The 15,952-nt window shown below is 44.1% G+C and overlaps 1 pseudogene; it reads right to left on the bottom strand.

Moving 5' to 3' along the window:
- LOC146770453 (uncharacterized) overlaps window positions 1-12,855 on the bottom strand; it is a 57,400-nt pseudogene extending 44,545 nt beyond the window's left edge.
- Window positions 12,856-15,952: the final 3,097 nt, after the last annotated feature.

Below are 15,952 nucleotides of genomic sequence, written 5' to 3'. Positions count from 1 at the left end.
AATAACCTTCAGAAAGGCACCTTCAATCAAAGACGCAATAGTTCAAAGCCACTTTCAATCAAAAAAATATAACCAAAAATTGGTTGGAACAACAACAAAATGGCTTCAAGAGATGCAACAACTGCAAAGCGTGTAAGATTGGTGTCAACAAGAAAAGCATAAGAGATCCAGAAGGAAGAAACGTCGAAATCAATCATAAAATAACATGTTCAACAAAATATGTAGTCTATTACATACAATGTAACTGTGGAATGATGTACATAGGCAGCAATAGCTGCATGTTGAAGAAAAGGATTCTAGAGCACATTAGGGAAGTGAAAAATCAAGATCCAACATATGCAACTGCCAAACACGTACTCACATGCCAGAATGGGGACTGGCCTAACGCGTCGGTATGACAGACTGGGGTCTGTATGATAAATTCTAAAGAAATTACAAGTTCCAGAGTGCAGCGTCCTTTGTTAAAAAACTTGACCCTGGCTTTGGTTTAGCCCAACGCTTGCACCCGCTGTTGAGCGATCCGACAGTAAACCACATTGCAGAAAATTATATATATATATATATATATCATTTCCAAACCTCCCTTACATTAGAGAGGCAGCAGCACTCCGCAACTTTTAAAATCCTTTAATTTAAACAGCTCGAAAAGGCCTAATATATTTCGGTCATCATTGACCTTCGTCAGAGGTGAGCTGGTAACATTGCATGAGAGGCAGAGGTTTAATAGCAAGTCAATTAATCACCGCTCTTTATAGTGATTGCCCCCTGGTGGGCCCCCAGATGAGTTGTCAAAGTGCATCTTGGTACTTGCTGTTTTATGTTCTTCTCTATTCCGAACCTCCGGTGGATAATGTTAGTTTAGTATCAGAATTTCAGGTAAAGTTACCTCTTAAACGAGCCCACTTTCAAGGCAAGTAAGATCCATACCGAAGCCAGTCTTTGGCGGCGCCGTTACCCTTCCGTTTTCACGGGTCTCCCAAAGGTGGTTCGTTTTCGGGTAGATTCAGCGCTCTTGCTGGCGGTGCTTGCTGACGGCTGAACCACGCCGTATAACATCATTTCCGAACCTCCCTTACATTAGAGAGGCAGTAGCACTCCGCAACTTTTAAAATCCTTTCATTTAAACAGCTCGAAAAGTCCTAATATATTTCGGTCATCATTGACCTTCGTCAGAGGTGAGCTGGTAACATTGCATGAGAGGCAGAGGTTTAACAGCAAGTCAATTAATCACCGCTCTTTATAGTGATTGCCCCCTGGTGGGCCCCCAGATGAGATGTCAAAGTGCATCTTGGTACTTGCTGTTTTATGTTCTTCTCTATTCCGAACCTCCGGTGGATAATGTTAGTTTAGTATCAGAATTTCAGGTGAAGTTGCGTCTTAAACGAGCCCACTTTCAAGGCAAGAAAGATCCATACCGAAGCCAGTCTTCGGCGGCGCCGTTACCCTTCCGTTTTCACGGGTCTCCCAAAGGTGGTTCGTTTTCGGGTAGATTCAGCGCTCTTGCTGGCGGTGCATGCTGACGGCTGAACCACGCCGTATAACATAATTTCCAAACCTCCCTTACATTAGAGAGGCAGCAGCACTCCGCAACTTTTAAAATCCTTTAATTTAAACAGCTCGAAAAGTCCATATATATTTCGGTCATCATTGCCCTTCGTCAGAGGTGAGCTGGTAACATTGCATGAGAGGCAGAGGTTTAACAGCAAGTCAATTAATCACCGCTCTTTATAGTGATTGCCCCCTGGTGGGCCCCCAGATGAGTTGTCAAAGTGCATCTTGGTACTTGCTGTTTTATGTTCTTCTCTATTCCGAACCTCCGGTGGATAATGTTAGTTTAGTATCAGAATTTCAGGTGAAGTTACGTCTTAAACGAGCCCACTTTCAAGGCAAGTAAGATCCATACCGAAGCCAGTCTTCGGCGGCGCCGTTACCCTTCCGTTTTCACGGGTCTCCCAAAGGTGGTTAGTTTTCGGGTAGATTCAGCGCTCTTGCTGGCGGTGCTTGCTGACGGCTGAACCACGCCGTATAACATCATTTCCAAACCTCCCTTACATTAGATAGGCAGCAGCACTCTGCAACTTTTAAAATCCTTTCATTTAAACAGCTCGAAAAGTCCTAATATATTTCGGTCATCATTGACCTTCGTCAGAGGTGAGCTGGTAACATTGCATGAGAGGCAGAGGTTTAACAGCAAGTCAATTAATCACCGCTCTTTATAGTGATTGCCCCCTGGTGGGCCCCCAGATGAGTTGTCAAAGTGCATCTTGGTACTTGCTATTTTATGTTCTTCTCTATTCCGAACCTCCGGTGGATAATGTTAGTTTAGTATCAGAATTTCAGGTGAAGTTACGTCTTAAACGAGCCCACTTTCAAGGCAAGTAAGATCCATACCGAAGCCAGTCTTCGGCGGCGCCGTTACCCTTCCGTTTTCACAGGTCTCCCAAAGGTGGTTCGTTTTCGGGTAGATTCAGCGCTCTTGCTGGCGGTGCTTGCTGACGGCTGAACCACGCCGTATAACATCATTTCCGAACCTCCCTTACATTAGAGAGGCAGCAGCACTCCGCAACTTTTAAAATCCTTTCATTTAAACAGCTCGAAAAGTCCTAATATATTTCGGTCATCATTGACCTTCGTCAGAGGTGAGCTGGTAACATTGCATGAGAGGCAGAGGTTTAACAGCAAGTCAATTAATCACCGCTCTTTATAGTGATTGCCCCCTGGTGGGCCCCCAGATGAGTTGTCAAAGTGCATCTTGGTACTTGCTGTTTTATGTTCTTCTCTATTCCGAACCTCCGGTGGATAATGTTAGTTTAGTATCAGAATTTCAGGTGAAGTTGCGTCTTAAACGAGCCCACTGTCAAGGCAAGTAAGATCCATACCGAAGCCAGTCTTCGGCGGCGCCGTTACCCTTCCGTTTTCACGGGTCTCCCAAAGGTGGTTCGTTTTCGAGTAGATTCAGTGCTCTTGCTGGCGGTGCTTGCTGACGGCTTAACCACGCCGTATAACATCATTTCCAAACCTCCCTTACATTAGAGAGGCAGCAGCACTCCGCAACTTTTAAAATCCTTTAATTTAAACAGCTTGAAAAGTCCTATTATATTTCGGTCATCATTGACCTTCGTCAGAGGTGAGCTGGTAACATTGCATGAGAGGCAGAGGTTTAACAGCAAGTCAATTAATCACCGATCTTCATATTGATTGCCCCCTGGTGGGCCCCCAGATGAGATGTCAAAGTGCATCTTGGTACTTGCTGTTTTATGTTCTTCTCTATTCCGAACCTCCGGTGGATAGTGTTAGTTTAGTATCAGAATTTCAGGTGAAGTTGCATCTTAAACGAGCCCACTTTCAAGGCAAGTAAGATCCATACCGAAGCCAGTCTTCGGCGGCGCCGTTACCCTTCCGTTTTCACGGGTCTCCCAAAGGTGGTTCGTTTTCGGGTAGATTCAGCGCTCTTGCTGGCGGTGCTTGCTGACGGCTGAATCACGCCGTATAACATAATTTCCAAACCTCCCTTACATTAGAGAGGCAGCAGCACTCCGCAACTTTTAAAATCCTTTAATTTAAACAGCTCGAAAAGTCCATATATATTTCGGTCATCATTGACCTTCGTCAGAGGTGAGCTGGTAACATTGCATGAGAGGCAGAGGTTTAACAGCAAGTCAATTAATCACCGCTCTTTATAGTGATTGCCCCCTGGTGGGCCCCCAGATGAGTTGTCAAAGTGCATCTTGGTACTTGCTGTTTTATGTTCTTCTCTATTCCGAACCTCCGGTGGATAATGTTAGTTTAGTATCAGAATTTCAGGTGAAGTTACGTCTTAAACGAGCCCACTTTCAAGGCAAGTAAGATCCATACCGAAGCCAGTCTTCGGCGGCGCCGTTACCCTTCCGTTTTCACGGGTCTCCCAAAGGTGGTTCGTTTTCCGGTAGATTCAGCGCTCTTGCTGGCGGTGCTTGCTGACGGCTGAACCACGCCGTATAACATCATTTCCAAACCTCCCTTACATTAGAGAGGCAGCAGCACTCCGCAACTTTTGAAATCCTTTCATTTAAACAGCTCGAAAAGTCCTAATATATTTCGGTCATCATTGACCTTCGTCAGAGGTGAGCTGGTAACATTGCATAAGAGGCAGAGGTTTAACAGCAAGTCTAATAATGACCGCTCTTTATAGTGATTGCCTCCTGGTGGGCCCCCAGATGAGATGTCAAAGTGCATCTTGGTACTTGCTGTTTTATGTTCTTCTCTATTCCAAACCTCCGGTGGATAATGTTAGTTTAGTATCAGAATTTCAGGTGAAGTTGCTTCTTAAACGAGCCCACTTTCAAGGCAAGTAAGATCCATACCGAAGCCAGTCTTCGGCGGCGCCGTTACCCTTCCGTTTTCACGGGTCTCCCAAAGGTGGTTCGTTTTCGGGTAGATTCAGCGCTCTTGCTGGCGGTGCTTGCTGACGGCTGAACCACGCCGTATAACATCATTTCCAAACCTCCCTTACATTAGAGAGGCAGCAGCACTCCGCAACTTTTAAAATCCTTTCATTTAAACAGCTCGAAAAGTCCTAATATATTTTGGTCATCATTGACCTTCGTCAGAGGTGAGCTGGTAACATTGCATAAGAGGCAGAGGTTTAACAGCAAGTCAAATAATCACCGCTCTTTATAGTGATTGCCCCCTGGTGGGCCCCCAGATGAGATGTCAAAGTGCATCTTGGTACTTGCTGTTTTATGTTCTTCTCTATTCCAAACCTCCGGTGGATAATGTTAGTTTAGTATCAGAATTTCAGGTGAAGTTGCGTCTTAAAGGAGCCCACTTTTTTGAAGGCAAGTAAGATCCATACCGAAGCCAGTCTTCGGCGGCACTGTTACCCTTCCGTTTTCACGGGTCTCCCAAAGGTGGTTCGTTTTTGGTTAGATTCTTATGTATATGTACTTTGTGGGCTCTGGAGATCAGCCCTAGGACTTGTCTGCTTCCGCTTAGGGACTTTGTTTCTGTTCAACTGCCTCTATTTAACTGTCTTGATAGAAAATGACCAGTAGAGGTCAGTAAAATACCACAATTGCTTTCTGCTTGTTCAACTGCCTCTATTTAACTGTCTTGATAGAAAAGGTCCAGTAGAGGTGAGTAAAATACCACAATTGCTTTCTGCTGAGGGACTTTCTCTTATTTTATTTTTCTGGCATCTGCCTCTATTTAACTTTCTTGATAGAAAACGACCAGCAGCGATCAGTAAAATACAAAAATCACTTTAGCATTCTCTAGATTTCAGTCCATAGAAAGTGTCTTCCATGAGCACCCGTAAACAATAATATTTTTTTTAACTATTGTATTTTCAGTGATATGACCACCGAAGGTCCTGATTTTATATTAAAAACAGAGCTTTGGACTATACCATTTCCCGCTGAAAGGCAATATTTCTCTACATGTGTTCCCATACCTGGTGTGTCACGCAGTTTGGTGCTTACTTTCTTTACATTTTAAAGAACAGTAGATGTTTCAGCACCCAGGCTAATGTGCTGCATAGCTAAATACATATAAGGTCCCAAAGGCGAGACCGATTGCATTGCAAATGCTTGTATTTTGTCGCTAAAGCTGCAACTCTCCGTTAGCGACAACCGCATCTCGGACACTTATTATTTGTAGCTTGTAACATACAAGTTGTAGACTCCCAGTTATCCAATCCAGGTCCTTGGATACTGCTTGGTTATAAGTGTTAAAAAATGTATTTTAGTAGCCCAATGCAGCAGCAATTCAGTGCATATTTTAAAAGTAAATACATTGTTCGTAAAATGTTATATGTGTTGAAAGGCTAAAACACTTATAAGCAGTGGTTAATTTGTTAAAATGAATGCTGAGGCTCTTGCCAGTAGTCGACTTGGACCAGCCCATTTCTCCACAGAACCGACAAACCCTACAAGTGGGGAGAGGATATTGCATGATGGCCAGAGCTGCCAACCTCGGAGCTGGCAAACCAGGTTCAAGACTCAGCGTTGGCTCAGCATCCTGTGATTCTGGGCCAATCCCTTATCGACCTCTGTCTACCAAAAATGAATGTCTCCTTAACTGGTGCTTAATCACCGGTGTTGATGATTAAGTTCCGGTGCTCAGCATCGGAAACCACTGGCTCAAACTAAGCCCGGCTTATAAGGTCCAAAAGGCGAGACCGATTGCATTGCAAATGCTTGTTTTGCAGAGGTGCTCCTTATGGAAGAGTAAAAAGCGGTCACTCACGGTGAAGGTGGCCAATAGCTGAAGAGGGCTGACCCACTGCCCACCATGCTGTCGCGGGCAGAAGAAAATGCTTGTTAAAATGCCTTAGGAGGCTGCAGGCAGAATTTTAAAGTTATGTTTAAAGTTATATTCATATGAAAGTTCCGAGCAGCATTTACAATCATTGAAATGGATTGGACTATATGGAAAATTTGGCTAGTGGAAGCTGGAAACCTGTGTTGCTGTGGAATGCTTTACTGTGGTCACAACTAACCCTGGGCGTAGTTTGCGAAGTAGCGCTACGCGTAGCTACGCGAAGTGCACTTCGCACTACGCGTAGCTTCGCAAACTGCGTAGTGCACTGTGCAAGATGCTGTTCGCACTGATTTCACAGTGCCGGATGCTTGTCCGCACTGTGCAATCAGTGCTAACTGCATCTTGCACAGTGCAAGCGGTCGTTTTCTGCCGCTCGAGTAGATTTCTACTCGAGCAGCAGCTTTCTCAACGCAGACTGGTAGTTTCTCATCGCGAACGGTCGCGAGCATACGCGACCACACGCAATGAGAAACCTGACCTCCCCGCGTTGAGAAGCTCGCCGGGAGGTTTATTTTGCACGCTCGCGATCGGCAACTTGATGTTGCTGATCGCGAACGAGGAAAAAGTCTCGCCGGGATGTCATTTTGCTTGCTCGCGGTCGCCAACTTGATGTTGAGGACCGCGAGCAAGCAAAAAATTACTGCTGCACTACGCTACACGTGTTTGAACTGTGCTATGTGCAATTCGCGTAGTGCGAAGTAGCGCAAACTTCACAAACTACGGGAGCGTAGCGTAGTATTTTGCCCAGGCTTAGTCACAACCAGATGTCCACCCAAATCCGCAAACAATTTTGGGGAGCTCTGGTATGTGTTATGGTGGCTGAATGATGGCTGTGTGATTCGCAGGCGCCACGGTGGGGCCTAGTTGAACAGTAAAAATACGAAAGTATGGAAAATGGATCCCCTAACCCTGTGCTGGGTTGTAAAAACACCCATACCTGGAAAGCAGGGGGATCCTCATAGACTTGGGTCCCGGTGCCACTGCACCTGTGCACCATTTATAGCTACGTCCTGATCTATTTTTGGTTTAACTCTCCTCCTTTGAGTCACACCATGTTTCAGAATTTAAGGCAGTTCACTTAAGGGAGTGAAGCCCACGTAAGTAAATACGAACAACACATTAAAAAATAGCACGGACAGATTGCTTTTAAAATCCAGCCGATGCAGCAACATTAGCGGCAAGGAGAAACATATTTTATGTTTTACAGAGTATGTTTCCTTTAATAAATCATACAATGAAACAAATACTAAACAATGTGTGAAAATACAGTAATGGAAAACACTGTTTTAAAACAATATGAAAATGAAAACGGCGGCTCTGAGTGATTTAAGAGGGCTCTTTGAGAAAGGTTCCTTTCAACATAGAGAAGAATAACCCTTGACAAAAGCCTCGCTATTACAGAAAAATAATGGTATACTTCTTGTGAAGAAGCAAAGAGGGTTCAACATCCATACTCAGAGACGCCGATGCAAAAGCAGGGTAGACAACAAGGCATTCAGTGCTATGAAACGTGACTAGAAGTGAATGCCTCACCTTCTTGTCCCATTCTTCGCCCTTCTTCTGAAGCATAGATGCAATCTTTCGTATCAGGAGTTCTAAAAAAGCAAGCACAATATTAACAAGATGTCTCTAACACTGATGAGTAAATGCAGCCGAGCAAAACATGTTCTCATAATCTCGGCTCGAAGCGTCAATCTAGAACATGTGAAGACCTGGGCTAGTGGCAAGTCCAATGGCTTCGCTCGCGGCATGTGGGCATTAACTCAACAAGACTAACAACAAACCCAGCCAAGTGGCACGGCGTTGATATCAATCTCTCCTTAATTCCATGACTCTGGATCATTAACTAGCAACACCTCTTCCGGGCAGAAAATGCCATGGATACCTTTACGGAAGACCTCTTATCTACCGATCAAAGCCTTAGCTCCCCCATAGAACTGGTGCCAACCAGAAGGGCAAGGGCACATGGTCATTCGGCAACCATAGATCCGCGCTATAAAAATGCAGTAAGTAAATATACAAAAGTGGCCAGGAATGAGTGCAACACCACCATATTTGCCTCAATATTCCTGCCCATGTATCCATTGGATACTTTGTTTCTCTTATTCTCACTCACTTGGGGTTCACCCTGTACCTGTATAAGTTTACAGTTTGGAAGACTGGTTTTATTTAATCTTCTTATGAAAAAAACGCAACCACCAGGGAAACCTTCTACATCTCCTTCATCTTCAGCTTGTCCTCCGCTCCCACAAAATATTGCCTCAGTCTTTGTCACTGCACTGTCACCATTGAACTAGTGAAATGCTGTCTGCTGACTGCCTATAAAGGATGTCTGTCATACATCAGCACGTCAGAACCATGTAACCCACTTGGTATTTTACCCAAGACTCGTCTAGGCCATATCTCACATGCTCTGATGGCGAAATATTGGTGCTGGACAGACCAGAGATCTCAATTCAAGACTTTGTGACTGCTGCCAAATTGACTGGATGGTCATTCTCCCAGCATCACCACAAAAGTCTTTCAGCCTTATCGCATTCCCAGAGCCTTACTAACGGTCTCACGCTCAAAGGGGACCTCAGGAACCTCTGATGTGATATAAAGCCTCACTTATTCAACTTCCCATATGCATAGGACTGCAAGTGCACAATGATCCATTCTGCTCCCTCTGCAAAACACACATCGCTAATCCTGTGCTGGCAAGATGCCTAAGGCAGGTCTTGCAGTTAGTTAGTCGCCTGGCATACAGAGTCTATAATCCAACTCCTACAAAGCAATTACACTACCACATAGTTAGCAGTGACAACTCTTCTCTGAACATTGCTTAATTAGAGTCTCCAACAAGACTGGTGCAGTATAAACATCTATGTACTCTCCCATGAATGGCACTTGTAGCAGCCAAAGGGATAGTGTTAATGTGTGGTAGTTTTTCTGAAGTACGCCATTTGCCATGTGCAAGGACACTTGATGCTACCAGAATGGTGCAAAGTTTTGAGAACTGCAGTCCAAATAGCATTTTGTCTGGTAGAGCATGCATACACAAAGCAAGATTTGGAGGGATGCAGAGAAGTGCTATGAGGCCCTCACCTGTGCCGTGTAGTTTGAGCCACATACATTTTTCTTTCTACTCTAGATCCTCACGGGAGCTGGCAAGACGCAGGCGGCCTTTGTGGCTCTCATTCTGCTTTACAATCTGCTCAATCTCGGCAGAAATACTGGAATAGTAGGAGTCATTGTTTCGGTCACCTACAAACATAAATGGGTTCCTATTAAGGTACCTGATCAAAATGCAACACTATACACTTCATTGCATCAATAGCTATACAGTATCAGAATATTTAAGGTCCTCAAAAGAATCTATGTCAAAAGAAGCACAAAGCTATCTCACTAGTTCAGGTGTTGGTCTCAGCCAAAGATGGCCATACCATATGTTAGACTTGACAACAGAACAACATTTCTGAACATCTCTTAATAGACAGGAATGGTCCATAATGGTGGGTCTGGTAAGGCCAGAAAGGGCAAAGCCCGAGTCAGTTGTATGGCATGCCCCTCCTAACATCTCGTTCTTTCAGAAGTCTCGACCCATTAGGAAATGTCCCTATTGCCCTGAAGTCGACACAAAGTTTCCCTATGCAGACTTTGAATAGTTCTGGCAAGGAAGCCTTCCCAGTGGGAAACTGGGCTACACAAGTTCAAATATGTATCCAGCATATGCATAACTGCAGTACCAAGAGACCTCCATCACTTCCAAAGCACCGTGAACTACAATGCGAATCAGTTCACTCTGAGGGTCACCGCATCAGAAGACTCTTCTGAGTTATTGCAATGCTGGGGGGTCGTCAATGGTAGTTCTCAATACTGTGCAAATACGACATCTCTTATACCAACAAGAAGCTGCAGAAATAGGCGGCGTTGGTGGGTTTGTTTTTAAAGGTTCTTTCACCATTTCTTCCTTTCTGATGCTAAAGAATTGCAAAGTAAAGATTTTGCAGTGAACAAGGGATTTTGACCTGGCCTGAAATTCAGAACACCCATAATAAACAATAGGCTGCAGACTTATTTCTTCCTTTTTTATTGCAATATATTGTACTGTCATGTGTATGTGACGCTTTTATTCTTTAACGGGTTAAAAACAAAGACTGTAAAAGTCTTAAAGTGATGTAAATGTCCAGTTTCTGCAGGTAAGTGCACTATTGCACACTGACAGAAAGTGAACACCTACAATCACACAATGCAGTCAAATATGAAGAGGCCGCTTCGAACTCCGACTTAAAAGCTAGCCACTCGGCCACTACACCACATCCTTTTCAGTGGCATCATTTTACTAAAAGCATTGAGGGTGGTAGGAGTGACATTGCATATCCTCTGGGCCTAGATGGCATTGCAGGAAGTGACATCACATTTCCATTGACTCTGTTGGCAAGCTCCTACGAAGGAGCATGCTCATAAGCAATGATTGACAGCAAGCTGAAACGCCCCAACTACTAAAACTAACAGGTGGCAGAGAGAAAGCAAGGGGGAGGGAGCTGGATTCTTGCATTTAGTTGGAGAGCTGAGAGGGAGTACAGACCGTGCTGGTTGTGTTTCAGGCCAAGCCAGAAGCAGTTGTTGTCATATGGGGCAGCCGTGTTTGACTTAGGTAAAAAGGGGTTTACTCTTGTGGGGAATTATTTCTTGCACGCTGATATGTGAGTAGGAAAGACTACCTCAACGCCCGTGATGACAGCAGACACCATCCATTGATTTGGCAGTAGCCACGTTTTTAGTGCAGCTTGAAAGTCTAAGGACGTTTCCTATTGGTCGTAAAAAGAGGTGCGTATGGCCATACAGATTTTGAAGATGAATTGGGGAATCTTAATGGTGCACTGTTTGGGCATGAAATTCGGAATAAACAGGTGGCAGTTTATGTAACTGTAATATGTTTAATAGTTTTTTTCATGAAATAGGTTCTCTGATTCGTAATTTAATCAGTAACGGTTCTCCCAATTCTATTAAAATGAGCAGCTGCTGAAGACATTTTAAAAGACTAAGGGCCAGATGTACGACCCTTACAATTTGCAAGAAGTAAATTGCGTCGCTTTGCGACTTGCAATTTGCGACTCGCAAAATGTAAGTTACAACAGTGTCTCAGACACTGTTAGCGATTCCTAATGGTGTCGCAAATTCCCTGCCTCATTAATATTCATGAGGCAGGTGCAATTTGCAACCCCATTAGGAATGGACCGCACTCCCAGGGATGGTGCCCTGCTGGGGTCTGCAGACCACCATGATTTTGACTACATTTTCAATAAAGCATTTAAAAAAGAAAAATGAAACGTTTCCATTTCATTTTTTAAGAGTAGGAAGTGGTCCGTGTGCCCACTGCCTGCTCTTTAAAAATATTTTCATGCACACTCACAAAGGGGTCCCCTGGTTACCCCTTCCCGTTTGCGAGTGGCAGACCACCTACTTGAAGTAGGTGGTAAACTGCAAGTGTTTTGCGGCCGCAAATGCGGTTGCAAAACAATGGTACATTCCATTGTGACTCGCTATTAGGAAGGGACGCCCCTACCTAATAGCGAGTCACAAACGCTATTTTGCGAGTCACTGATTCGCAAAATAGCGTTTGTACATGCTAGGACCCTTTTTTTGTGGTCGCAAACAAGCTGATTTCCTGTTTGCGACAGCAAAAAAAGGTCGTACGTCTGGCCCTAGATAGTCTGCTGCATTAAATCACAACATGGATGAACTCTGTAAAAAAAAAGGATCAGTAAATACTATCCCTAAATGCCCTCAACGACACCCTTAAGACCATTTTGTATTCATATACAGAGGGTCCTACCTTCTTTCCTTGGCCGGTTGACCTGTTGCAGTGGAAGGTGGTTTGGTTGCATCGATTTTCTACCTGTGTCCTATAGACTGGACCGCTTCTCCACTTCGGTTACATTTTTCTTAAAGGAGAAGGCTCTCTTGATGCTGCTCTTTCTTTTGTTACTCTTGACTAATCCTTGACAGGATGTACATAGGTCAACGGACGAACCCTGCTCCTCACACCCGTGAAGGTGGTTCCCATTGGAATCGGTATGCATTGTCTTTGAGTTGTCTTTATGTCCATCATCTTTTCTCTTGGTGAAAAAACTTAAGAGGCTCTTTAGCCAGGACTGCTGACCTTTCCCCTGCTTTACTTTGTGAATGGGTTTGACTGTGGTGCTCCCATCTTCCACTCCCACTTCAGTTTGCAATGGCTTCATCTGATCATTCCTGGCGTCTGCGTTTTTGGCCTCTATTTCAGGTCTGGTTTGTGATTTGCTCTTGTCTAGTGGTGTTTCCACATTTCTGCGCCCAGGATATTTCCCAAAGTCACTCATAGACCTTTGCACTTTCCTCAATCTTTTCGTCTCTGTTCTTTGATTAGACAAATCGACTGGAGCGGTAGCCCCTGGTTTTCGCCTCGCAATTGCTTAAACTGCGTTTGACGTAGATTTCTAAAACCTTCTTCGCCTCTTGCCTGTCTAGATGCCGCAGGCTGCCCAAGGGGTTTGGCTCAGCATCGGCTAAACACTCAGGCGGCTCCATTTTGATCCTGAGGGGAAAAAAACTTAAAATAAATATGGGTATCATAGCTCATATTAAAGTTCTTTGATTGCGGTCATTGTGAAGAACATTTATAGCTTTTCAATAGTTACGCTATTGTACATTTCCCTCTTAACTTAAATGTGGTAATCAGAGCCTTCTGTAATGTATAAAGTGCACGGTGTACAAGTTCATATGGGTGCACAACATTGGTGGGTGCCGGTATGATAGAGAGAATTAGAAAGAAGGGATGAAACAGAATTGTAACAAACAATACATTTGTGGATAGGTAAATCTTTCAATGGACCATACACTATTCAGGGTTTTTTTGATCACTGAGTCGGGCTTCCATTGAAGGCTGGCAGTACATAGTTATATGGTCATTAAGCGAGGCCATATAGATTTTAAGCCATAAACAATATGGTAGAGTTGAAAATTAAGGCATTGGAAATGAATTACTAATTACTTATGAGCAGCAGTCCTGCCAGTTTCTAAAAATATTTCACTATGTGTGAGGAGGCCTAAGGTACTTCTACCCACCCCAACCCCTCCACTTAAGAAATAAATAAAACAAAAGTGTCTAATCCTGCCACCTATGTCCTACAGACTTTCACACCCCGTAACGGACACTTGCTGTGAAGAGCCTCTCAATACGAGCTGGAAATCCACTCTGTGATGGGGTTTCCAACTCATCTTTCGTGCCATTGTGTGGTAGCAGTGAATAAAGGTCAGAGGCCAATAAGGGAATTATCTACAACTAAGCATAGGCGGAGTTTAAGGAGTTCCACGTTACAAAACACTCTGCCGTGCTGCGCGGAGCTCTACAAGCGGCAGAGTTTCTTTTAGATAAATGCCATTTGCGGTGATTTTCAGTGCCAGATGTTTGTCCACATTGTGCAAGCGCCGCAAACGGCACTATGTACAGCGCAAGTGGGAATGCTTCCATTCTGCCGCTCGAGTAGATTTTTACTCTAGCGGTAGCTTTCTCAATGCGAACGGACGGTTTCTCAACGCGAGCAGTCGTGAGCATACGCGGCCACTCGCAATGAGAAATCTGACCGCTCACGTAGAGAAATCACCAGGAGGTTGATTTTCCTCACTCGTGCTCGCCAACTTGACGTTGATGAAACGCGTTGTGCGGAAAACTCTGCAAACTCCACGACCGGAGCGGAGTTCACCGCCCAGACTTATTTACAACCAGAAATTAAAAAAATTAATTCGGTGAGTTGTCTGTCCGTCCCACAAGTGACAGTTGGCAAGTGAATTGAAACAAAATTGTGTATATTTGTGAAGGAATTAATACGGAAAAAGGCGCACACAAAAATAGATAACTCCTTATATTCAATATATTTGATATTGGGGGTACAAATCAAAAAAATCCCCAAAAACATTAACCATGTCGTATTAATTTCAATGTTGGAATGAGAAAACTAAAGATTAATGTCCAGAAAGTCCACTCTAATAAATGTCAAACATAGTCCACCATAAAAACTAAATGATAAAAAGATGAGGATCCAATCGATTCACATAGGCAGAGTTGGAGTAGGTATCAACGTTTTGGTATCGTGTGTCACAAGTCCGTGAGACCATCCGCACAACCACCATGTTAAATTGGAATTACAAAGATGAGCCCTTATTAGCTGGTGCAGTTTGGGAAAAGATTTTTTTAAAAATAGGGTTTATTAAGTCTATAGTCAGAGTGAATCAAGTAACCAAATAGAAATTTGTAGAACAAATCAGCAGGAGTGAGTGAATCAGCGTGTGGAGTTTCTCACGGTAACAATCAAAAATGTTAGATTTTTTTTACATTTATTAGAGAGGACTTTCTGGACATTAATATTTGGTTTGCTCTTTTTCCTGTAACGTGTGATAGCAGCTCTTCAGTGGGAGACTATGTGAAGAGTGCTAATACATAGCTGCCACGGCTTCAGATTGCTTATGTGTGACATTTTCATAATTTCAGTGTAAAAATGAGTGATATTTAATGACTATGAGAGACACTTTCTCACTAGCAACATCAAGCAATGAAGACGAGGGAAACCATAGCTGCCAAGTTTTAGGTTATTGCCTATGGGTGACATTTTCATGCTTTCAGTGTACTTGTGAGTGGCATTCAATGACCAAATGTGTGACACTAAAAGTGACACTTTCTCGCAAGCAAAATCAAGCATTGAAGTCCATGGGAATTGATAAATAGCAGAAATAACACTCCATTTGAGCAATTAGAAACTCGAAGACGCTCTTGAAACTGCTGCAAAGCACCTCAAATGGAAGGGCACTAACCTAGTGACATGGGACAAAAGCAGTAACCCACTGAGCTACCTTCATTAAACACAGTTCTGTGATCTGCACGGTACTCATACTGCTGGCTTACTGATGTTCAGCGCAGAAACAAAGTGCAAGTAGAGTTGGGCCACCAGCCTCACCCCAAAATGAGTTTGGGCGACTGACTCTGTAACGCTGAACTCAAATTACAGACAGCAGAATGACTGCTGTGACTGCTGAGCTCAGCTGTAACTTACACAGAGCAACGGAGAATGATCATGACCGTGCGCTCTAAAAAGTTAATATTATTAGGAAGGAGATACCTGAGACTCCATTCACTTGTGTGTGTTTGCAAGCGCCAATTCAGTACAGGCTTAGTCCCAATGACTCCCCCCGGCACCGGCTACCGTTCGTCCACGATTCGACATGCTGCTTTCGGCAACAGGCATTCATGAAGCTGCACCTAGACCTATACCGTTGGCCTGGTCCGATCACCTAGCGGTCCCCTTGAGGCTTCAGACCTCTCCCGCATATATTAAACTGAGTGGTCCTGGTAGGAGGGAACCGAAGCGTAACTATAGGAATATCACAAATGATACGTTGGTTCCTCTCATTCCTAATGTATCCGCTGCCACAGTAAAGGATGTTAGCTTGGCGGTGTGTGAGCTTACTGACTCGATAGCTATGGCGGTGGATCGGTTGGCTCCGGTTTCTCTCCGCTACTCTGCTAGAAAGAGACCCTCAGCCCCGTGGCTTTCAGAGTCTTTGAGAGTGCTAAGGCAGGGTTGTAGGAGGCAGGAAAGATTGTGGAGGGCAAGTGGAGGCTACCAAGAGA

Source organism: Triturus cristatus, unplaced genomic scaffold, assembly GCF_964204655.1.
Source record: "Triturus cristatus unplaced genomic scaffold, aTriCri1.1 SCAFFOLD_105, whole genome shotgun sequence".
Taxonomy (NCBI): domain Eukaryota; kingdom Metazoa; phylum Chordata; class Amphibia; order Caudata; family Salamandridae; genus Triturus; species Triturus cristatus.
Note: the sequence above shows the minus strand (reverse complement) of the source record. Positions and strands in the feature narration are given on the sequence as shown.